Genomic DNA, 25,322 nt, shown 5'->3' with positions numbered 1-25,322 from the left:
AAAAAGAATCTTTTATCAACTTCAGCCCACATCTTTGTTTCCAGATGTTTCAGCCATAAAATCTTACATCAAATTTTGACCAATTCAGCTCCCTGTTGTATCATTTTCAGTTGTTTATTTGTGATTTTATTTATTTCATTGGCTAAAATGTCTGCTGTTTTCAGCTGGTAAAAAATGCTTAGGTGGATACAAACCCTTACATTCCCAAACAGCACACTCGTGCACTTTTGGATTTTGTCTCAACCATACTTCATATTTGCAACTGTACAAATACAATATAATAAATGAGATTTAAACTCATTGCAATAGTACATATCAAAGGACCCGATTCATAGTGGGGAGCTAAAACAGACTTTTCTTGCTTTCTTGCAAACTACAACGACCAAATTACAGGTGTCGCGCTAAATGCAGATGCAGAAAATGTTAGTTTTACAATCCTAGCTATTGGTTATTTAGGTGTTTACTTAAAAGGTACTGCCTCCATTACAGAAAGGTGAAAATTATTCCCTTTTAACAGGAAGCAACAGGGTCACTGAAGGGCTCTTAGGGGTTTGGGACAGGACAGGACAAAAGACACACTGTGGAAGGAAGCCAGAGATTGATAATAACTAATCATTATATACAGAGTGATGAAAAGAGAAACACTCAGTGCACCATCAGGCCTATGACTAAGGTAGGGGTCAGGGTCACCTGATCCAGCCCTAACTATAAGCTTTAGCAAAAAGGAAAGTTCTAGCCTAATATTGAAAGTAGTGATAGTGTGTCTCTCTCCTAAATCCAAACTGGGAGCTGGTTCCACAGAAAAGGAGCCTGAAAGCTGAAGGCTCTGCCTCCCATTCTACTTTTAAATACTTTAGGAACCACATGTAAACCAGCAGTCTAAGAGTAAAGTGGGGCTTTTGTAGCAAGATGGGGCCTGATTATTCAAAATGTGAGGAGAAGTATTTTGAATTTGATCCTAGATTTCACAGGAAGCCAACATGGGGGTGTAGTCCCTGTCGGTACTCCCACTGCAGCATTCTGCATCAACTGAAGGCTTTCCAGGGAACTTAAGTCTGACATTTCTTTTAAAAAGATCATAGAGATAGTATATCAATGGTTTCCTGGTAATGGTGGATTCATGGGTATTTATAGTTTTTTCAAATTACATTATCCTATTTTGCTTCCTCTTTCTGTGAAACACTACAAGATTTAGATGACTCATCTTGAACTTGGGGGCAAATACTGTAAATGTATAACATGTAATTTGATTTTGGGCCAGCAGCTCAAGGCTCTGCTTACCGTATAAAAATGCATAATCGCTCATGTATCACAGCTTACCAGAGTGATATTACAGGAGTGGGGATATCTTGGCAAAAATAGAGATTTGGGAGGACGACAATAGTCCTCTACAGCCCAGTAGCTTTTCTGCACCTCTTCTGCACCTCTTTCTACACCGCATTCACCTTTGAGTAACGCAGTCATACCCGAGACTTTAATCAAATCCTTCTCATAATTAGAGCATGTTTTTGGGTTCGTTTGGATGAAAATCAAAGACAAAGGAGCTTTGAAAAGTGATGCATTTGAATTTTGAAGTAGAGAATTAAATAAACCACCATGTTCTTTCTTAGCTTTGTGTCAGCAGTTTATAGTTTGACCTATTCCTGTTTCAACAGCCTGTGGTCAAAGGCCTGCCCATGAAGAAATGGCTTTTCCCCCGTCTGATGTGAGACGTTGACATAAATACGGATTTTTACATCTCAGGAAACGAGTTGCAAGCTCACTATGTGTTAGGATCTGAACTAACTCAATGAGACACCACAGTCAGAAAATACCTCAAACTATGTTACTTGGTGTCTGTCATTGGCGTCTGATGGAGCGTAACAGAATCACGTATTTGTAACAAAAAAGCGAGTAAGGTGGGGAAAATATCAAAATATACTCCATATAGTGTAGTCAAATGAATGTCACTTCTTTAATAGGTGGATAAAATCCACAACAGTTCATGGCTTTAGTTGAGTACCCAGTAGTGCTTTTTTCTAGTTGGGGTTGCGGCCTGTAGCCTTGTGCGTCAGGTAAATGATTCTCAAACTTTGCTTCAAAGAAACTGAACTCTGAGTGAAACCTGTTTACTCAGTGAAGTGTTTGATTATTTCAAACATCAGAAAGAGATATGTGAAACTGTTTTAAATATGAACTATAAAATTACATTTCATGCGTTAGACAAAGATTATTCTGTTGTTTTGGGAAGCTTTTCCAGATACCTAGATATGTAAAAATAAAGATGACACTGGCCTTCCTCAGCCCCATCCAAACCCTTCGAGTGCTTCCATTTGATGTGGCGTCTCATCCAGTTTTGTTCCAAGGCTTCAACTCACACCGCAAACATTTCAGAAGCTGAGTGTTTAGCCTGCACAGTTTCTTTCATTTTGGAAACCAAATTCAGTCCATCATCCCCAAACAGATTTTCTTCACCATTCCCGTGTTTAACATTCTACTAGCTTGATGAAGCTTTCATTTAAAAAAGCAGTATCTGGAATGACATGGAGCAGAGACAATTTTTGAAACATGCTCTGTTACATCTGGTAGAGTTACAAGCATTATCTTGAGTGGGGGTTATATTCTCTTTTGGCTCTCTTGATGTCTTCCCAAGATGAAGAGCCAAGCCTGATGAAATTCACAGAACCCATTCACTAACCTGTTGGGAAGTCTTTCCAGAAAATATAGAGGCTGCCACAGCAAAAGATTATGGCTGCACAAGCTTGTTGATGCAAACACAATGCAGATTGGAAATGTTGACAAATTTACCAAAGCCAACCGAAGATTATTTATACAAAGAAACTCCAGGTTCTCCACTCTGAAATGAGAAATGAAATCATGCATTTATTCATATCCTCCTTCTATTCCCTCTCTGACCTGTCTGCTCTTTGAAGGGGAACTCCTTTGAAGTGCGTCAGCATCTGTGCAGTGAAGACCCTCCAATTAGCTCAGACAGCTAACAAGCTCCACAGGGCGGCTCAATACAGATGACAGTACCTGCAGCCGGGGTCACAGACAGCTGACCCTCTCTGGGCTGCATGCTAACAGCTGTAGGCCCGAACCAAAAGTCCTCTCAGGCTTTGATCAAACACCGCTTGACTGAACCGGCGGGATGGTGAGAGAGCAGTTCTTACAGAAAATCCTGGTTTTATTTTCCTTTCTGTCATCTTTGTTTTTCCATTTAGTGCTTAAAGAGGAAATGAAATCACTGAATGAGGATTAGATTGAAACTGCTTTTGTCTGGTAGCTAAAGTAGCCGGGCATCTTACCACAGCACCGCCAGTAATGAGAAAGGTACTATCCCATCAGGCACACACATACACACACACACACACACAACACTTTTATTCTATGAATATTAATGTCATCTGAAGCCCGCGTGATGGCTGAATTAAAGCATGTGTTTGCTGCCTGAGTGCTCTGTTTCAGAGGCCGATCATCATCTGTGATCCATCTGTTAAACATCATTTTTAAGCATGATTTTTTGTTATGGGTTTGGTCCTAAATAGGTAATGGGTATATAAGGCCATTATAAGGCCTTAGAAAGCGTGAATTTACAAAGAGCTACTTATATGCATGTTATTGACACATTATATTTGTTTATAATAGCATTGCAAAACCATTTATTGATTGTATTAATCTATATGTACATTTCTTATTAGAGAGAGCTAAAAAACTGTGAAAACAATAAAGTTGGTGCAGTGGTCACTTTATAGCAAGCTGAAACCGGCTCACATTCACCAGCTGGGATGTTTGGATGCTCTCCCTGTGCCTGTGTGGGTTCTCTCCAGACTCCACAGACACACATAATGGGCTAACTGGTATTTCTAAATTGGCTGCAAGTGTGATTGCAAGGTTGAATGATTATCTGTCGCTCCGTGTTAGCCTTGTGATAGACAGTAAAACACCTAGATGCCGCTTGTCAAGAACTATTCAACAAAACAAAACAAAACCAAAACGAACAAAAAACACTTAACAGCCCACACGTTTTTACCTCCTGCACAGCTCGCCACAACGTCACAGAGGTATGTTTAAAAACCAAAATACTAACAAATTACATCAAATCAAGGTGTTTAAATACCCATCTCTCTCCTCAAGTCACGCCACACAGCTGTTCTGACTCTAACAATCACAGGACAAAGTACTGATAGTACTCTGTTAAACCAATTCATTTTCACATTTGAATGTTTTTTTCAAAGCAAGCTAAAATATAATCAAAATTAGGCCGATTGAAATGTATATAATCCTATTAACACATATTGTAATATATTAACAAGCTACAAAAGTGTGAAAATACAGTGTGGGTGCAATTCCAGTTTATTTCTCTGGTAATTCAGAGCAATATGTACAATATTTTGTGCCACTCGTTGATTAAATTAGGTGAGCAAAATCCCGAGGCTGAGACCCCAGTGGAGCCAAAATCCTCATCGTTAAATCAAATCTGGATCAATGTGATTCAAAAGAATCTAAATGTAATCAAACCACGAGGTTGCCAGATTCTGACCCATAATAACCCTTCCCAGGACATTGTGCCTCGTTTAACCTTTAGTCCGCAAGTAAAACCACAGAGATAACCAGTGTGATGGTGTGACTGTTTACAGTTTCTCCTTTTTGAAAGAGGTATGTTTTACAGATTCTGGGAAATGTTACACACATGCTTACATTAGGAACATGATCATCATATTTCATGGAGTCCCTACTGGAACCACAGCATCTTTTTATGTAAGAAAGCATTAAAAACCTTAAGAGCAACGCATCATTTAGATTTGGAAGCCTTGGTAATTTCAGTAAATGTTAGCAGTCAGTTCAGCGCAGATATGTTAAAGTTACCACAAACATCGAACAAAAGTGCGAGAGCGGAATGTGGAGAATTCCCAGATAAACGTGGAGTTGTGTGGTCCGTGACCGATGAGGTTTCACAAGAAGAGGAACAAAGGTGCATAAAAAACTTTAAATAACAATTAGAAAGAAAAAATAAAGTGGAAATCAGTCTGTGCTGTGATTCACACTTGGACTGTGAATACGCTATAACTGCTTAATCAGAACATCTGTGATTTGGACCAAGTTAAACCAATATAATAAAAATATAGAGAAAAGAAATGAGTCTTGAACCAGAGCTTTTTTTTTGGCAGCCAGAGGGACAGAATTAAATTAAGAACAAATAAACAAACTGCTGATGAATCTCCATCTCTTAAATGCTAATTGTATTGTTTTGAGGGCAAAATCTCACAGGCCAAATGTTCCACACTGGATAAGACAAACTTTATGCTACAAAGAAATACATATATTCTCGAAGACTGAGAGTTCGGGGACCATTTTTGAAAGATTTGCATCCAAGAAAAAGCCAGCCTGAATAATTGATTTGTATAAGCTATGCAGTGGATATAGATTCTCTTTCTCTTTCACTGTTGATATTAATGTTCAATAAAGATGAACCCCCCCCCCCCCCCTAAAAAAAAACATGTTTCTTCTTCTTAAAGAACATCACAAAAGGAATTTACAGTGCATGAGTCTATGTTGATGTGTGAGAGTGAAAGCCAAGGCATGCCAATGAGACATGGAGTGCGTCTCCAACATGTTAGATAACAGCTGTTGTCTGCAGCACGTTGATAAGCAGGTCGCACCGAGTGGGACATGGCAGCATTTTCCTCAAGAGGTAAATGAAGAAGAAGAAGCAGCTAAAAATATGACAGCAGCAGACAACAAACATCCTGACGAGAGACATCACACATGTCGAACCGCATCATTTAACACGCTTGGATATGGGAAAACTGCCATTAACACTCCACTTAAAATTCAACTCCTCGTGCCAGTTATTTTTCCAATTACAATTAGAAAACAAGATATTAAAGATAAAACTAATATTGGTGGTCTCGTTCTCCAGTGCAACCCTTTCCTTCACAACTGTGCACTTTAGCCCCTCTCTAAAAAGCCGAGCTCACTCTGGTCAGCAGTTTTGTAGATCTTTCTTTTGACAGCCAAATGCAAATTTAATTGAACCCCAATACATTTTTCTTTTATATGTGTCTTTAGGATTTTCTAAAGCAACAATTACCAAAAACCTCTGAAATCAGATGCACTCTCTGTATTGGGAAAAAAAACCTTATCTAGGGCTTATTTTGAGTTTGCCTTTAACATCAAATGTCTTTCTCACCCTCGACCTGTCTTGGCAGAGTGTCGGCCCTCCCTGAGCCTGGTTCTGCCAGAGGTTTTTTTTCTTCCCACTGTCACCAGTGCTTGCTTATAGGGAGTCGTTTGATTGCTTGGGTTCTCTCTTTATTATTGTAAGGTCTTTACAGTACAAAATAAAGTGCCTTGAGGTGACCTTTGTTGTGATTTGGTGCCAAAATGTAATATTTTATAACAGACTAAATTATTAAGATTGATGTGTTTGTCAATCGGAAGGAGCCTTGCTAATAAAGCACATTTCCTGTTTTAAATAGTACCACTTAGTTTATATTAGTTTGAGATGCAGTTATTGTGTTATGTGAGCAATATATACAGTATATACTGCATATGCACTATATACTTGTGATTTAATACAAGTTTTGTAGAGACTTGGTAATAAGTCTGACTCTACTAAAGCCAACATTTGGATATGCTATGACTGACAGAGATACACACTATAAGGCCAAAAGTACTCGCTCGCCTGCCTTCACATGCATATGAACTTGAGTGACATCCCATTTTTGTTTTGTCTTTTTTTTCTTATATTCGACTGTGCAATAATCACTGTGCAATATACTCACTCAAATGAGCAATCCTATTTATCCATATTGTATATTCTGTATCTATATATGTGTATATATGGTGTATTTATGCTTATATCCTTACTCTCATTCCCCTTAATGTATCTGTAACATGCAACTTTTTTCGGTGCTTTGCTACTGGAAACTAAATTTCCCGGAGGAACCCACCCGAGGGATTAATAAAGTTTCATCTAATCTCTAATCTAATCTAATTTTTAATCCATAGGGTTTAAATGATGTCAACCCACCATTTGCAGCTATAACAGCATCAACTCTCCAGGGAAAAGTTTTCACAAGTTTTACGAGTACATGTCTATGAGCTTCCAAAATCGCATTTGTGAGGTCAGACACGGATACTGGTCAAGATGTCCTCTCTAGTCTCCGCTCTAATTCATCCCAAAGGTGTTTTGTCGGCTTGAAGTTGGGACTCTGTGCAGGCCAGTCAATTTCTTTCACAGCAAACTCACTCATCCATGTCTTTATGGCCCTTGCTTTGTGGACTGGTGCACAGTCACGTTGGAACACGAAGGGGCCATCCTCAAATTTATCCTTCAAAGTTAGGAGCATGAAACTATCCAAAATGCCTTGGTATGCTGAAGTATTAAGAGCTCCATTTACTGGAACTTAGTAAAAGAATGCAGTGAAGACCCTCCAATTAGCTCAGACAGATGCAGTGGTCTAAAGCACCACTGCAACCAAAGCTTTGGATTGTGCTTGGTGATGTAAAGCTTGGATACAGCTGCTTGGCCATGAAAACCCATTCCATGAAGCTCTCTACAGACTGTTCTTGATCTAATCTGAAGGCAACATGAAGTTTGGAGGTCTGTAGGGATCTACAGAAAGTTGCTGACCTCTGTGCACTATGCTCGTCAGCATCCGCTGACCCTGCTCTGCGATTTTATATCGCCTACCACTTTGTAGCTGAGTTTCTACCATTCCTAATAACTTCCACTTTGTTATAATACCACTAACAGTTGAATTTGGAATATTTCACAACTTGACTCGTCACGTATTTGGAATCCTATCACTGTATCACGCTGGAATTCCTGAGAACAACCCGTTCTTTCACAATTGTTTGTAGAAGCGGTGTGCATGCCTAGGTGCTTGATTTTTATACACCTGTGGACATGGAAGTGACTGGAAGACCTGAATTCAATGACATGGATAGGTGAGTGAATCCCTTTGGCAATACAGTGTATGTCTTTTCCTGTTATATTCATTAAAATATGCCTATGCTTCAGTAGATGAAACATTTGTTAAAAAACAAACAAACAAAACCTTAGTGGATCTTGAAATATTTCTTTCTTCTTTTAACAGCTGGGTCTACTGTGAATGTAATTCAGTTTCTTTGCATCTTTCTGAAAAATAAAATTCAGCCAACAGAAAATGTTGAAAAATGGAGAAATCTTTGTCAGCAGAAAAGTTGAAGCAGGTTGAATGTATACGAGAACATGCAGCACCTGAATGAATAAACACATGAATAAATGAATATGTCAGTGAAAGCCTGTCTGACTCACTGGGCTGCTTCACATGTATACATGAAGTACTAGCCTTTACTGTGCAAGTCATTCACAAACAGCTGTGTGAAGCACCTAATCTCGATGGTTTCAAACGACAGAGATCAGTTCTGTGTCAGTCTCAACACATACACACTCTTTTAAAACATATCGAGAGGCCAAAAGCCTACAAACCCACCGCAATTAGAACACTCCGCGACGACAGCAGCTTCCTGTTCTGGATAAACAGCTACAGCTACAAGTCACTGTGTATCTGTCGCTTATCAAGAGGGAAATGTTAGCACCGCAATCACTTTCTTTCCTTCCTACTTTGTTTCACAACCTGCCATCAGTCTCATTTTCAGGCCATCACTCGCACAGCTGACTGCATATTAACACAGAAACACAGCAAAACCCCATAAGAGCCTGCACTCAGCTCTTAGTCATCAGCACCACTGAATGCGGCTAATAGCCAGCTGAGTAGACCTCTTAAGGCAGCAGAGCCAACACACATGATGATGTCTCTTCTCCACTAAAATTCATTGACACCAGTGTTACAGCTTCTCAATGCTGCCAGTTATTCTCCGTTTCTATTTGGGCTGGGAGATCTTCTCTGTAGTCCAACAGACATTTATTAACTCCAGTGTCATTGCTAATAAGTGAGATAATCACTGGATGAGTTTAACACTGCGCGGTTAACATTTTAACACCTGCCAGGTCATTGGTGATTGGTCTAGGGTTAAAGTTAGTTTTTATTTTCCCCACATGGAAAATGGTCAAATTCTCAGAAACAGAAAGATGTTGCCTTTCAAGTGAAGTGTCATGTTTTCATTTTGACATCACAGTGTTCCTTTTAAAAATGTTTTCCATTTGGGTATTCCAAGAGTCAAAAGTACATCATGACTAACCTTTACCCTTAACACACACACACACGCACACACGCACACACAATACAACACTGCTGGGAGTGTAAGAGTGTTTACAAGATCTTTGAGTGTTTACTTCCTACTTCAAGTATGTTGACAAAGACTACATACCATAATCATTGGATACCACAGCTAATGACCGCAGATGGCAGTGCAGCAAAGTTTTTATGCTTCTCACTTTTGAATCTTTAACTTAAGGCATTGAATTTTCTAAATGGCCACAATTTTTCAGTTTAGGGAAACATACTTTTTTTTTTATGTGCACGTTTTTGAACAATGGGAAATTTAAATGTCCAACTTGGTCTCAGTTTAGACCAAAAAAAGAAAAAGAAAAAAAACAAAAACATGTAAACAAGAATTTAAAAAACACCAGACATGATGGAGCTATTGTGGAAAAATATAAGCACCAGTGTCTGAAAATAATGTAAAAATATTACTCGTAAGCTCAGGATTTCTATGCAGCCAACGATGATGAGACTCTAATATCATTCAAAAAGTGCAAATCTAATTGATGCTTAAAAAATGACTTGTTATCATGAATTTTCAAATGGCTAACAAAACACTTCTTTGTAACAACCATTACAAAAGAGTATGCATGCCCATCCTGACACGCGTGTCGAATTCTCAACCATTTCCCTGAAATATCAACTTATGTACTCCACCCAGATTCAGTTAAACAGCTAAAAAGATACCAGGCCATCACCAGTGTTGTCAACTTAGCGACTTTGTCGCTATATTTAGCGAGTTTTCAAACCCTATTAGCAACTTTTTTTTCGAAAAAACGACTAGTGACAAATCTGGCGACTTTTTCTGGTGTTATTGGAGACTTATTTATGACGACTTTTTGAGGTGAAAGCGCGTATCGCTTTTAAAGCGCTCACGGGCGGGGGATAGTCCTCCCCCAGCGGCACAAGATGTTCACACCTAGGCGTCCGAACTGCAAATGAATCGCGCATGAACGAAGCCGCTGCTCCCGCACTGACTGTAACGCAGTCAGTTCTTTTACTGTTATGCTGTTTTGTGGATCACAAGGTTTAAAACTACTTATAAACACACACACACACACACACACGCACACACACACACACACACACAAAGTAACTCCACCAGAGTGCCTATTTCGGGTCACTTTTGGCGGTAAAGGAGCAGGGTTGGAATTGTGACATTAAAAAAAAACAATAATTGCTAAAATAAATTTAATTTGTAGCTCTAAATAAACTCCAAATGCATTTAGGACGTTTTTTACTCACTTTATGTCTCTTCCACGATGTTATTTCTCTCTCCAACAATGTAGGTTACAATTACATTAGCATTACCAATTATGAAAATTAGGCGATGACGTCATTTAGCGACTTCTAGCGACTTTTAGGACAGCCAATATCAATTTTCAATACTGAGGAGTTGGCAACACTGGCCATCATATTTGTTTGGCTCTTTTTGACTCCCTCACAGTCTCCTTTTAACCCTCTCAGGCTCAAATTAAACTTTTTGTTGCTAATGCACAACCAAGTCCTGCAGTGGTACTTCTTAATAAAAAAAAACAAAACTCATAAAATATGTATGTGGGGTAATCAGGTTGTTAGTTTTTAACTGTTGCAAATCTGCAACGCCTGCCTCGAGAGGGTTAATGTGTCCCACCTGTTTGTCCTTCGCTGGTTTCCTCCACAGCTGATTCTTTTCACCAGCAAACACAAAGCCCTGTGAAAAAGAATGAAAAGAGGCCACTAAGTTTTAAACACAAGTTAAAGTTTTTCCTTACTCTATGATGAGAAATGAGTATATTCGCTCCAGATACACATACATTCATTTCAAAGTGTGAAGATTTGCGAGCATTAACTTGCACATAACCATGTCGGTTACATGCCAGCATGCTAACATGAGACTAGCGTGGCTGATTAGATTTATTATCAATCTAATTATAATGATGACATTAAATTAATACGCTGACAAGAAGATGAGTTGGAAAAAAATCCCCTTGAATCCCCTCTGACGATCATCTGACCTTTAGATCATCCTCCATCGACACAACCCTAGTTTATCAGTCTTCCAGTTCTGTCTCTTTTAAAATAGGGGCCTGTTTCAATTTCTCATAACATGCACGACTGAAGAGCCAGCAGGAGTTTTTGCATCACAATAATGCAAATGCAGCTTCCTTTATAAGAAATAGAGGATATTAAAATTAATGGTAACACTTTCTTGCAGGGAAACCGAGCAGCACTGCAGATTTTTACAACTTGGGTCAGTAACCTTTTACGTCATAGGAACTTTTTCATATCTCCAGGATGTCACAGTACTGTTCCTATTGGCAACGCAAACCCAAATAGAAAAAAACCCCACACATCCCGTGGATGTAGTTATTCCCCAGTGACTATGGAGTTCAAAAGCACCTTGCAAGCGACAAATTTCAATTAGAAGACACAGAAATAAATATTGATTTAAATACCACATCAGAGTACAGACAACAACACAGTCTCCTCTCTATTCAATTGTGTAACTTCCATTTGTCTAATCAATATCTTCCACTTATCCAAAGTTGATTTGTGGTGGCAGCATGCTAAGGAGGATGTTCCAGTCATCCTTCTCCCCTACAACTTCTTCCAGTTCCTTATGAGATCCTGAGGTATTCCCAGGCCAGATAAGATATATATATATATACAATCAGTCCAGCAGGTTATGGGTCAGTTATGGGTGCCTGAAAATCTTCAAAAGAGAGAGGCTCTAGAGGTATTCTAACCAGATGCCAGAACCACCTTGACTGGCTCCTTGCAACACGGAGGAGCAGCAGCCCTATTCCAACGTCTCTCTCTAAGGCCAGCCCAGCTACCTTCTAGGAGAAGCTCATTTCAGTCGCTTGTAATCAGTCTTATTCTTTAGTTCATTTCCAAGCTCTCATGACCATACAGTAGGTCAGAGTTGCAACACAGACAGTCTGTTAATTCAAAAGTTTATAAAACTTTACCTATTTTATCTACAAGGGGAATGGAGATAAAAATCTTAAAATAACCTTAAGAAGTTGAGACTCCAGCAAATGGATCTTAATAATGCAGATGAGTTAAGAGTGTGTAAAAACATGTCTCTCCAAAGCAAAGTGTCTCAAATTGAAGTGCATAACAAGTATAATTTCCGCAGGCAGCATGTATAAATCCCAAACGTAGAAAACGTATACACAACACTGATGTATTAAGGCCTTTAGTTTCAGACTGCGCTTTCCAGTGTGGTTGTGGGCATATAGAGCTGCTGTGGGCTGGGAAATAAAAAAAAAAATCAATCACTCAGTCAATAAAAACAATACATTTTTCTTTCCGTTTATTCCTCGTGGAACTTACTGTTAAACTATTTTTGTCCAGCAAAATGTCTGATGTTAACTTTGAGGCTGGAGTCAATGTGGACTAAATGGTCACTTCAGTCGAACCCTGCTGACATCAGGCGTCTGATGGGAATATAAAGCCCATAGATGTGAAACCAACCCTTTGTTTTAAGAGATTTCAGCCTCGTCACAGAGATGTTTGCCTCCACTTAGATTGTTTTTTTAGTGGTATTCATGGAACAGTTTTGTTAGCAGCCAGCTTGTTTACTTCTGGACTGGACCTAACAGTGATGTTATCAGCTGTGGGGAAAATTTGGAAACAACAAGTCAGAGGAAAACTTGTTGTTTGGCAACTCAGTACTCGAGTTCATGTTTAAAAACAGCTTAACAGCTTCATCGCCAAATCAAAATGACCTACTTTCTTCTCTGTAATTCACACCAAAGCAAAAAAGTTCCCTCCTGTCTAATGGTTCTCTGCAGGTTGCTCGGGTTGTTTTTGTTGTGCCTTATCCCACTGTCAGACATACTCCAAATTGGCGACAGTAGTATGCTAGAGAGCCTCCCGGAGCTGGAGCTGGAGGGGCCACTTTCACCACAACCTGGAGTAGGTGGAGAGCTGGGACCACTACACTGAGCTCAGAGCAAAACAAGGACTTTAGTCGCCAGCTACAGCTCAAGATGACAGAGCTGGAGTCCATCCACGGGGTGAGAAACATGTTCGAGAAGCAGCTGAGGGGCACAGTTTAGTGTCTTAAAGCATTTATGGTATTCTGTCACGAGTCTCTCTTCACGAGTAAATGGAGGCGTTGTTCTTCACAGCATTACATTCGGTGGGTGTAGTCTGATAGAAAGAAATGAGTTCCTATATGAACTGTGAACATGTTTTTTTTTCCCTTTCTGCAAATAAAGTGCCATCTGATCCCAGTATATTATAGAGAAAGGCAGACATCTCTACAGCCGATATCTCCAAAACTGGGCAACAGTTTTGCAATATTTCAACACAATAAAAGCAAAAAGCAAATTCTGGGGTCCAAGCATTTAATCATAGTTTTTTTTTCCTATTCTATAACAAACCCATCAGCCTCTTTCAGCCCTCATCAGTGAAGCAGCACATTACTCAGCCTCAGATGACTGTTGGTGGAGCATCTTGTGACTGAGAGCAGAGCGGAAAAAAAAATCCTCACAGTCTGCTGTTTGTTGGGCTGAAAACCAGCTGGACAATGTGACACCAAACATTCCTGGGTTTTGTGAAAAATAACTGTTCGGGCTGACAGAGTGGAGAGTGTCTGAACACAGAAAACACAAGCTGCCATTCATACCAGTGGATGGGAGGAGTGTATCTAACAGTCCAATCGGGGAGCAGCTGAATGTGTGACAGGGTCAAATTCACAAGAGGAATGTGACCAAGGAAACATGTTTCTGTCTCGAGTGTTCAGGACGAGTATCCACGGCAGTGTTGGCAACATTTTTTCCCTCAGAGGGCCAGACTGACTTAGATACAGTAAGCAGAAGGAAACAAAGTGCTTAAAATCCACTAGAAAATTCCTGAAAAAAATTATGAATGTGCCAGTGTCCCTATTTCTGTGTAAAATAGCTTTGCAGAGATTGCAGCAAATATTGTAAGGAAAATGTAGAGAGCTGGAAACTAGAAACAGATTTTAATTGTTTATGTTAATATCCTGATAAAAGTTATTTTAGAGTTTCCCAAAAGCTATAAGACCCATGGATCTGAATTTTAGGCAGAAGAAGGAGAGTAAGAATAAGAAAAAGAAAAAGAAGAAGAAGAAGAAGAAGAAGATAATGACAAAAATCTGACAAATAATAAATAGTCAGCCTTAATGCTATTGCACTGACGCACTCAATTAACTTTGACAGTCTTGATAGATTGCTTTAAACTCTAAAAGCCAAAGAATGTTGACTTTTCTCTGTCAGGCTGATGTGAAATCCACTTAAATGCCTAATGCATGTATTAACATGTATGTTTGCATCAATGAATGAATAAAGAATGAATACATTATCATAGTCGTGGATATGACTCAGGGTGCATACCTGAACCAAACGGCCATCATAGTACAGACCTGCATCACTGAATCAACAAAATCAGTTAACACCATTTCCCATGCACATACAATACTGATTAGGGCCACTCAGACATATTTGTTCCTTCATCCAAGACAACAAGGACTCTATTGAATGATCTCCTCACGCTTGTATTGAAAGTACACTGACCGCTCCCATTTCGCATTCCCCCCCAAAGTTCCATTTAGTACTGCAAACTGTGCATTGGACCTCAGCACTATCCTGACACTCTTATGGCTGGATTGCTTAATCTAAACAGGATTCAAGTTCATCTAATCACAAGTACTGGTCTTACAGTTATGGGTGTGGTTTGGTACTGAGTGAACCTGTTACCCTGTGTAGAGCTTAGGCCTCTAAAGTAACTTTCATTATTAAAAAACTAATTTAGCAATGATCTTTGGACAAACAAGTAAAAAACAAACAAACAAACAATTCAATAAAAAAAAAAAACAAAAAAAACCCAAACACTAAGTGTGTCAAAAGCTACACACAAATTGTGTTCCCCTTGTCATTTTGACTTTATGACTACTTTATGACTTTATATGGTGTCTCCTATCAAATGAATGTGGACTGAGTGTACAGAAATTTATGAATTTGCAGAGAGGAAGAAAAAAAGTTGGAGAACCAGTTCAAAGACACTCAAAACCAAAATACCTATTAAGTAAGTTAATGACACACACGCACTGATATCAGTGCAGGTTTAAAAATAATAATCACCACAGAGATCATCATTTAAATCATGAATGAAAAATGCATTATTCTGCTGCAGTTTTTGAATCTGCTTTCACTAAAACTTGCCTGCTTCACAAAGGCATCGCCATCTGTATTACACTCAGTGTCAGAATTATTACAGGCCTCCAAGTGTGTTTAATTCACTAGTCTCAGGATAGTGTTCTTTTGCCTGGCAACTAACCAGTTATTGAGCTAATCATATGCGCACCACCTTCAGTGGAACTCCCATCAGTATGTGTACTTCAAATAACTCCGTATCAGCTGCCAGCTACTTCAAGTTCATCTGTTATTGCCACGTAAACATTTCCAAAGCCAAACGCACTTAAATGCAAAGATAATTAAATTAATTTCACTACCAACACACACACAGACCAGGAAACTTGTATGTGATTAATATCATGTTCGAGGACACTTCAGCCTCTAGAGGTGAGGAGCTACAGACGAAACCACCAAATCTGCAGTTAATTTACAACCAGTTCTAGGGACTCATTTACTTTTTTCCCCATAGTGTTGAAAAAGCTAAATTTCTCCATTTTGAAGATTCTGTGTGTGAAAGCAGAATCCAAGAATATGACACAGAGTCACATGAAAGCATGCACACAATGTTCTGTGTGGACAATGTTCTGTGCCTCTCCTGTTTTTGGCTTTTTTTTTCCTGGTGTACTTTGAAATGAAAAGCCACTTCGGTTTTATTGAGCACATGATCTTACACAGCTGAGCCCAAAGGCCTCGCTCACTGGACTCCGAGTCAAACTGTGGAAAACACAAAAACGCACAGGCAGGTCACTGGACCAGACCTCCAGAGCAGTTTCTGGTCCTCAGAGTCAGAAAGTCACCGAGTTGTTAACAACAGCCGGAGATGAAGAAACAGAAATGGAACAGCTGAGAATAAATTCAGCCTTTGAATTTATTTACTTATTTATTCTGCTTTCCCAAACAGCAGAGGAGCGAGCGGGTCCCTGTTCCTCTCTGATGTGTTTTATGTTTTAACAGATTTCATCTTGTCCCAGTTTGGAGCATCTTGGCTGTGATGGCAGTGTGTGCGTTCAGATCGGAGCCCTGCGTGTCTGTGCGTGCACGCTGAGATGAATGCCTGCGTGCTGATTGTGAGAGCTACGCCCAGCTCTCCAAAACAAACACTGCATTCCACCGATCCTCTGCACCAGTCACAGACCGGGAACAGGAAGGAGGCCTGAGTGGGATTCCCACCTGGTAGGCAGAGGAGATGTGTACGTAGCAGAGTTCCCTGCTGGCAGAGCTCCCGGTCAGCTCAACAACACATTGACAGGAGGATAGAAAACAAACCACAGCGGGGACTCTTTGCAGCGTCTGCAGTCTGAACATGAACCGAACTGACTACTGGCAGGGATTCCCCCACAGAACAGTGCAGTCCACCCACATCCTAAAACAGCTCGTGTAAAACCAGACCATGGCCACACCGCCTAAACTATAGTGACCCTCATCTCGTCCCACACATCGGATATGCGGTGCTGAGGTTATACATTCACTAAATTTAAGGTATAAAAGAAGGCTCTGTTTATTTAAGGCAGGGTTAGACACCTCTTTCTCCTTTCCTCTAATCTTTTTGCCACACTTGGCTGGATTAGCTTGGATGCATTGGAGGGACATAGTCTTTGGGTAATTGGGCTGCAAACGTTGTTCAAATATCCTTGAAAGGTCTTTTACCCATGGATCACTGTAAACAATTGCAAAGTAGTGATAAGAAGTGGAAAATGACATCAAAATCAAAGTTCAAAAAATAAACATAAAACATTTGCAGCACAGTTTAGCTTTATCCTTGCCACATTAGCAGGCCATTTCCGGTAGAAATGTGAACATAATGAGTAACAAATATTTAAAAAAAAAATATTGCAGCAGCACATAAATATGAGCTGGACTCCAAATGGTCACTTGAAGGTTAAAAACATAAACAGGGCGCACAATATTGATCTAAATTTACCATATATGATGTGAAATGCATTCATTTGATGTCAATCAATACGCAATTTAAATGTTACCACAAACATACCTTAATGCATCCCTAACAATGCCTTCATTAAAACAAATAATAAAATGGATGTCGCTGGCCCATTAAACAATGGTACTGACACCAGCAGTGTTCAAAGTACCCTTTAACTGTAAAACTCGCTCTGCAATAAGATGACTCATATGTTAAAATTCTGTAAAATTATCCAGTGGTTAATGAGGTGTTTTTTTCCAAGGGGAACAAACCACATAATTAACAAAATGTGGCAACATATATCATGCTAATGGCCAAAAACCAATTGTTCTTCTCTGTGAGTCTTTAAAATGATGCAGCCGATGCTCCAACTGCATTCATGTGAGAACAAATCTGATAAGGAACTATGTAGGTTACACTGATATTTCCACCAAATCTTTTACAGTACTCAGCCTCCAGTGGAGCTTCAAAGGATTAGAAAGACAGAAGTCTGGTGGTGGGGGAAAAAAGAAAGGAATATACTCCACCTCTGCTCATTTTATGGAGAAAAATAAAATGGTTCAAGCACCAACACCAACACTGTTTTGAATTTTAAAAAAAGTTTGAGGTCAAAAAGCAACATGTCAAATAAAGGGAGGAAACAGACACACAGAAACAGCACCTGTTGGGAGTGTAAGTAGAGGGAAGTGAAATTTTGACTGTTGCCAACACAACATGAGGAAACCACCGAGCCTTCACTTCCTGTTGGCTCTCCATGTACCCTCCATCTGCTCACTTCCTCCTCTGACTGGTGCCTTTTTTCGGACCGTCTCTGAGAACAGAATCTTCCTATACATCTGAAATTTTAAGAAGCTCCTCTGAAGTCATGAAGTACCAGATTTTTTAAAAAAAATACAATAAATGACAATAATAATTAAGAGAGAAGGAGATGGAGGAAGAGTCTGATGCCTACCTCAAAGTATTTTGTATGACTGACTTCCACACACTTTGTCACAAATGCATGATGACGTTTTACTACAGAAAAGTTGTGTATAAAAATATTTTTCAGTGTTAAACATTATGTGTGTGTTTGGGTGTCACTTAAAAAACCAGGCCCACACCCACATCACCTTTACCTCAAACCTGGCCATCACGCACACTTTGTTTCAGCCACCTGAGTGGAAAAATCCTGTGGGTTTTCTACAGGCGTATACAGAGGTTCAGCATTTTCCAAGTCAAGCAGAATGCAGACTGTTGTGTGAGACATTGTTATATCTCTTGCATCTCTTTAGCCTTTTATTGAAATAGAGATTTTCTCCCTCTCTCTCTCTACGTGCTGCAGCTGAACAGCATTCTGGTCAGTAGTGAAAGTGCACATCTAGCCCCCGACAAAGCGCTCCTTGCCATTTGGGCTCTCTGTGTGGTTGCTAGGATTAGTCGTGTTTAGTTTCACTAGAAATCTGTCCTTTGAAACAGACTTGTGGCAAACCTGTAAAACCTCAGTATGCTTTCTTTTGTGTTTGAATAAATCTGGCTGCAAGCTTGGCGGGAGTTTTCTGACAGTATTTAAACACTTTCTCTCCTCTTTTGTGGCTAGCCAGGGAGCCTAGGTTTTATAGTTTTGCTTTGTTTTGTTTTGTTTTGTTTTTTTTAAACCTGCAGCTCGGTGTTTCTCTTCTTTCTAGAAAAAGTGGATAGGTGTGGGTGGGGGGCTGTTTGTTGTTTTGGCCTTGAAGACCCAGAAGGCTATTTGCTTGCTTTCCTTTTCCTAACCAATACAATATAACCTACCGAACTGTACTTCAAACAAATGAGCATCAGGAAAGCATTTACTGGGGTTAAAGGACAGGGGAGCCAACAGCTTATTCCCCATAGATTTCTATAAAACAGTAAGTCTTTTACAAACCAGAGGAGTCGCCCAACGCAGTCAATTAAAAAAAAATAAATAAATAAAAAAAAATCAGATTTCACATCCCCCTTTTATACCATCTATGGTATGCACAAAAGCACTATTGTTCTGCACATTTTTAAGGCAATGACTCTGCGTCACCATCCTTAACAGAAGCCTGTTCAAATTCCTCCTATTTCCAGCCATTTCTGCCCATCCTGATGATTTCCCTTTGGGAATAAGAGCAAATACAAATTTCAGGAAAAACACAACTAAACAGATTAAAATATTTACCTCTGAGTCATTTCACTTGCATTTCTTTTTAGCTGGTTCAAACCTCTCTGGTCTTGGACAGACACTTTCTCCTGTGGCTTCGGTCTTTTTATTCCCTCGTCTTTATCAGTTGGTAACATGTAGCAGAGGGCTGCCAAGTAGGCTGCCCCTCTTGAATACATGCACACCCAAACACAAGAGTGGGCTGCACACTCTTCACAGACACCAACCTGAATTACACAGCCGCTCGGCCAAGGAGCTGAGTCAGATTACAGCCGTCTGTTTAATATACAACATCCAAAGGTGAGCATTATGGAGCTTTCGGGAAGGGAGTGGCTCTTGTACCTGCCTCTATTGGAACCAGTGTAAACAGGACTGTAGCCACTCCAGCTGGAGAGTCGGCCTTTCTTATCACTCTGCCAGAGTCGATGATGGTTTAACCTTTTTTAAATAGTGAGCACACAGCAAGAGGATGCACGAGCAGCTTTTACAGCTGTCTGAGTTCTCTGAATTAGGAGCAATAGGACTAAAGAAGGTCATTTACAGCAAATAAGCTCCATTTTAATCTCTATTTTAGATCTATAAAATCTCTGTGTGATATCCAGAAAACGTATATGAAAGTGTATTTATAATTGCAACTAGGGTTAGGTGACTATTGTGCTTGTCTTTTTGTTAGCAAAGTTACATTAGTCAACAGTCATGAAAGGCACAGACTCATTATAGTCATTCATGTTTAGATTCATTAGGGCTGCCTTCTGTTTGTTTGGTTTTTTTAGGGTTATTCTGTTTTCCTTTTTTTTTTACCATTGTGAGACAGGTTCAAAACTATATATCACCTCAGGATATTGGAAGAATTGTCTTGATTTTCAAGAAAAATATCCAAAACTAGTCTTGATCCAAATATCCTTCTGGATCTTGATTCCTTCTGTTAAGGGAATTTTCATTCTTAACAGAGGTCTCGGATTGCTCTTATCATCAATTAATTTGCTGATTATTTTGGCAACAAGTGTTTCGTCTACAAAAGATTACAAAACTGAGAACTGGCAACCGGAATTCTCAAGAGCACAAAGCAGCGCCAGCAAAATTTCATTTTCTGTCTGAACAACAGTCCAAAATCTGAAATATTCAAGTTGCTCTAAGGTAGACAAGGAAAAGTAGCAAATTCTCACATTTTAAAACAGAAACATTTTTGCCGTTTCTGATTGAAAATTTAAAAAAAAGAAAAAAAAGAAGCATAATTCAAATAGATGGTGTATAATTTTCTACTAAATGAACCAACTGTTGTGAATATAACTTATCCTCATAGCAACAGCATAGTTATCCAGCATCACCTGACATCAACTGTAACAACCCACAGAGCAAAAAAAACACACTCACACTTATCCATGTATGCTAATACAGTCGCACAGACTCACACAGCCTGGCTCACTGCAGCTCATCACATTCACAACAAGCTTCAACACCTCTCTGCAAGAATGGCTTCATCAGGATTAACACACACACACACACACACACACACACACGCACACACACACACACGCCTGAGTGTGTCTTAGCAGCAGCTTCACCTTTGTGAGGTGAGAAATGTTAAAGTGAGAGCACCAAGACAGATAAATGTGCATTAGATTTGCTCAGATTTTTTTTTAAATTGTATATATCCTGTGAGACACACAAACATTTAGTACACACGTGTACAGTACGTCAATGTCAAACAGCTACATGTGGGCCAGCATTATCGTAGCTACATATGCCAAACGGCAGCCTGATCTGAACCACTGAATCATTGTCCACATATCTGATTTTTTTTTCAGTGCTTCCAACAGGTCTCTTTTTGTGCTAATCGATAAGCGTTTCCATGGATGGAAAAACAAATAGCCAATCACAGCCTTTGTGGGTGGAAGGACAACCTTTTCATGTCCCAGAGCCAGAAAAAATACGAGTATGTGCTGCTTTCTGAATTTCAGCTTACAAAACATGACAAAAAGCAAACTCAAACCATGAGCACTGTCAGAATAATGAATAAATAACGAACAATGAAAAGGAATTGGAATTCAAATGGATCACCGGTGCAGCAAACAACAGAGAAAGGTAAAAGCTGGTGGCAGACAATTAAAATTATTTATTACCCAGATTGAATCTAATCATTGTCGCCACATAATGTAGATTGGAAATAATTAGACTGACTGCCTACAAATATTTATGCCATAAACCCACAGTACAATCCCCAGTCTTTTAGGAGTAAGGGACAGACTGAATGAGTCAGCAAAAGAAATCCTTATTTATACTGCAACTTCTTCGATGTTGCTTCTAAACCACGTCTCATTCTGCTGTATGTTGCTGTGATTACAGCTGTTTTGTGTGGACTAGGAGTTGGAAACCAGGACAAAGCTCGATGTTGGTGGGAATCTTTGCTGCTTATAATACAGAAAATGCAGTGCCTTTTGTAACTTTTAATTAGGCTGATAATCAACAGTTTACCTCCAAAGACACAAAGTCCTTTATTTTTATCTTTAACTTAATTTGTCACCTCAGATTGTGCACAGATGGAGCTGTTATTTAATTCTAAACAATTCTACTGCATGGTGCATGTCAGGAAAAAAAAAAATTGAGATTCAGCTAAATTTCTAGTTTTGTTTCTTTCTTACTTTTTTCTTTAAAAAAAAAAAAAAACTCAACTAGTTAATTAGTCACTATGATCATCCCCAACTCAAACTGAAAACGTTCCCTCACTCACGTCTGCAGCAAAGCAAATTATTAATGGTTAACAAACAGATTATTGACAGTCTAAGTGTTAGTTTAACTTTGAGTTTTTGTGCATTATGCATAGTGAGGGATGATGTAAAATCCAGGTCACTGGAGGAGCGATCATGGCCTCGATTAGTAGTCTTCTACTCACATACTGCCCATGAAAACCTCTAACTATCCAGGCTGCCGGAAGTTCATCACATAAAAGAGTTTAGTGAAATATATCCTGCATTTGTTAGCAGCTAACAGCTCTGACTCCAGACTTTAAATGAACCCTTTATCACCAATCATTATGTTTTTATTACTAAAGCATTAGAAAATAAAAGCATGCACAGCAGGTAGCGGCATCTTAATTTTAGCTGCTGTGACCCTCGCTGAGGTTGTTGATTAACTTGACAAACATCAAAAGCAGCAGCTTCAACATGCAGCAGATAATTCATGTTGATTCCATAACAGCTAAAATTAAAGTTTTGGTTGTTGTCCAGTGAAAACTGTCTCTACAGCCAAACAGAAACATGACTCTGACACTGAGCGCTGTTTCGTATCAGATAAATATCAGGAGAACCACCCAGTTTAACTTCTAAGGGTATAATATAAATTTCTTATCAGCTTCACAGTGTGAATCAGGACCTCCATTATTTGAATCTGATTCATATTTAATCAACACTTCATATCATCTCCTGCTCATCTAATTTTCTGGTTCAGGCTACAGGCTGCCGATGTTTATTAGGGCACTAATATAAACTGTAACGCACAAACAAAGGTGATTACCAATCCGAATTCAATATTTGACTCATAACTTTAGTTACTTTAAAGTGATGAAAGCTGAACATAATTACATTGGATGAGCAGATTTGATAAAATAGCAATGCTCATCACATCTCAGGAACTCTGCCAACTACTGAGACTGACTCTTTGGTTGAGTTCATTTCAAGAGTGTTGACAAAAATGCTGTTTCTGAATGTTCCTCCTGCTGCTCAAACCTTCCTGTCTATCATAAATGCACAAACACCCACATCTCCACCCACTAAACACCTGCCAAGCAGCACACACACTCACACATCCACACGCAGGCGTTATGTAAGTGTGTGTCAGGAGGACACTCTCAGACGGTCCAGTTACAATCATCAATCCTGCTGACGCCTCCATGTCATCTGTGTGGATATTTCCATAAAGCAGGTGGACAGTGAACCCACTGCAGTGAGGTGGAGCCTGGAGGCAGACTCCCATCCAATACTAGACTCACACATGGCCAAAATATGGTCTGTGGACCAGCTGCCGGCCCCCGACATCCTGAAGGGAGAATTTAACATGTCCCCAAAATAAAAATAAAAAATGTAAAAAGCTTTAGCTTGGGGCAGGGAGCATGCGAAAGCAGGTACACCCAAGCCTTCAAAACACATTAATAAATACAATACTTCGTGATAATAAATAACAGGTATCAGCTGTCTTTTTGCAACGTTTCATCTGGCAGGCAAACTCTAATGCCTTGAACTCCAGTTTGCAGCTGTAATTCCTGCCCTCAGTGATCTCTGTATAGCCAACCAATGCTGCAGGTTCAGGTTAGAATGACCCTTGTTAGTTGGTCACAATCGATATCCAAGAAAAAACAAGGACTGCAGTCCAAGATATTGGGAGCTAGAGTCTGTTGAACCATGGGATGAGAGTCTTGGTACCACCACAGCTGTGACCTGATAACTCTACAGGTAAACGCAAGATGGGAGCTAGCTAGCTAGTGAATGAACATTCAATATAACAGAAGGGATTGTCCAATAGTAAACTGATCACGGATGTTAAAAAAAAAAAAATTAAATGAAAAATATATTTGGGTGACTAGTAATATAGCATGTGGAAGACATTGTATCTCCCCGCCCCCAAAAAGAGTTATTAAATAGTAAACATACGCTAAGCTCAGTGATACCTGTGGTGGTACTGCAATGTATTGAAAATCCGAGTTACCAACAAAATTTAAAACAGAGGCTAAAAAATGTATTTTAATTAAATCATAATCATGAATAAAATTATCCTTAAATACATTAAGCATTGATATGAATTGTAGACACTGAAAAATCAAAAGGTTTCTTACTGAAAATTCTTGATTTTTTTTACCAGGCGTAAAATCCCCACGTTTGTTGTCTGCAAAAACGTGGGGGTTTTAACATATTTCAGGACTGTGTTCATGTGTCTGTTTAGTCATTTAATGTGTGGCGCTTCGTTTATTATATCCAATTCAGTCTGGCCCTCAGAAGAAAAATGCTGCGTGCTCTTGCTCTCTCTGGACAACTGTGAGTCCATTATTGTGTCTTCTGTCATGTTCGCTGATCAGAGGAACAAAGGTCGACTGTGCTGAATCCTCCTTCATGCTTTGAAGAGTGTTTGTAGTCACTTTAATCCGTCATCTCTACCACTGGACTAGTTTCACCAGTCTAACGCTAAGAAGCCTTAAGCTTCAGTACTGTTGCTATGGTTACCTGCACTTGAACATACAAGAACAGGTCTGATATTTCCATGTCCTGCACATGCTGCTGGCGCAAGTGAGATGGATTGAAACAAAGACCAAATTATCACCAATGTGAGGCTCATGATAAATTCTGCATAACGTACATTTTATTTAGCCTACTTTTTGTTTTTTTCGCCATTAAATTACTTGCAGTGCATCTCAACTTTGTATTTCAGAGTATTTCAGTGCCTCCAGAATTTAAACTTAAAGAAACCAAATGTTTTCTAATCCATTTGATATTATTTTTAGAAGAAAGTAAAAAAAAAAAAAAATGCTCAAGCAACCTGCAGACCTTCTCAAAATGAGCTTGTCCAGTATATCTTGGAGCGGATCAGAAAACATTTAAATGATTAAAAGAAAAAAAAAGCATGTAGCTCACTGGTTACTGCACTTTTCAAAGTGCATTCCCCAATGTTAGTTTTGGGCACCAAAACTAACATTTGGCCACCTACACCATAAACATTAGGGCTGCCGCAAACAATTATTTTGATAGTCGACTAGTCACCGATTATTTTTGCGATTAGTTGACTAATCAGATCATGCATCCATTGGACGTAAAACGTACAGCTTATTGCATCAGCATGCGTCTGCGCTTATATAACTATCATTAGCTTACAGCTTGAAGTGTTTAAGGTATGTGCTAACTAAAAATAAACAAAATGATAGTTTA

At 39.3% G+C, this 25,322-nt stretch overlaps 1 protein-coding gene across 3 annotated transcripts in view; it reads right to left on the bottom strand.

Annotated features, from left to right (window-relative positions):
* LOC102794391 (plasma membrane calcium-transporting ATPase 1-like) overlaps positions 1–25,322 on the bottom strand; it is a 127,446-nt gene that overhangs the window by 90,658 nt on the left and 11,466 nt on the right. For all 3 annotated transcript variants that reach the window (XM_006782957.3, XM_006782959.3, XM_006782958.3), the window contains exon 2: positions 10,828–10,887. The gene's annotated coding sequence lies outside the window, so the exon portion shown is untranslated. The remainder of the gene's footprint in view (positions 1–10,827; positions 10,888–25,322) is intronic.

The sequence above is a fragment of the Neolamprologus brichardi genome, chromosome 5, assembly GCF_056152115.1.
Source record: "Neolamprologus brichardi isolate AB-2024 chromosome 5, ASM5615211v1, whole genome shotgun sequence".
Lineage (NCBI taxonomy): Eukaryota > Metazoa > Chordata > Actinopteri > Cichliformes > Cichlidae > Neolamprologus > Neolamprologus brichardi.
The sequence above is the reverse complement of the archived record's forward strand: the minus strand, read 5'-3'. Positions and strand labels throughout refer to the sequence as shown.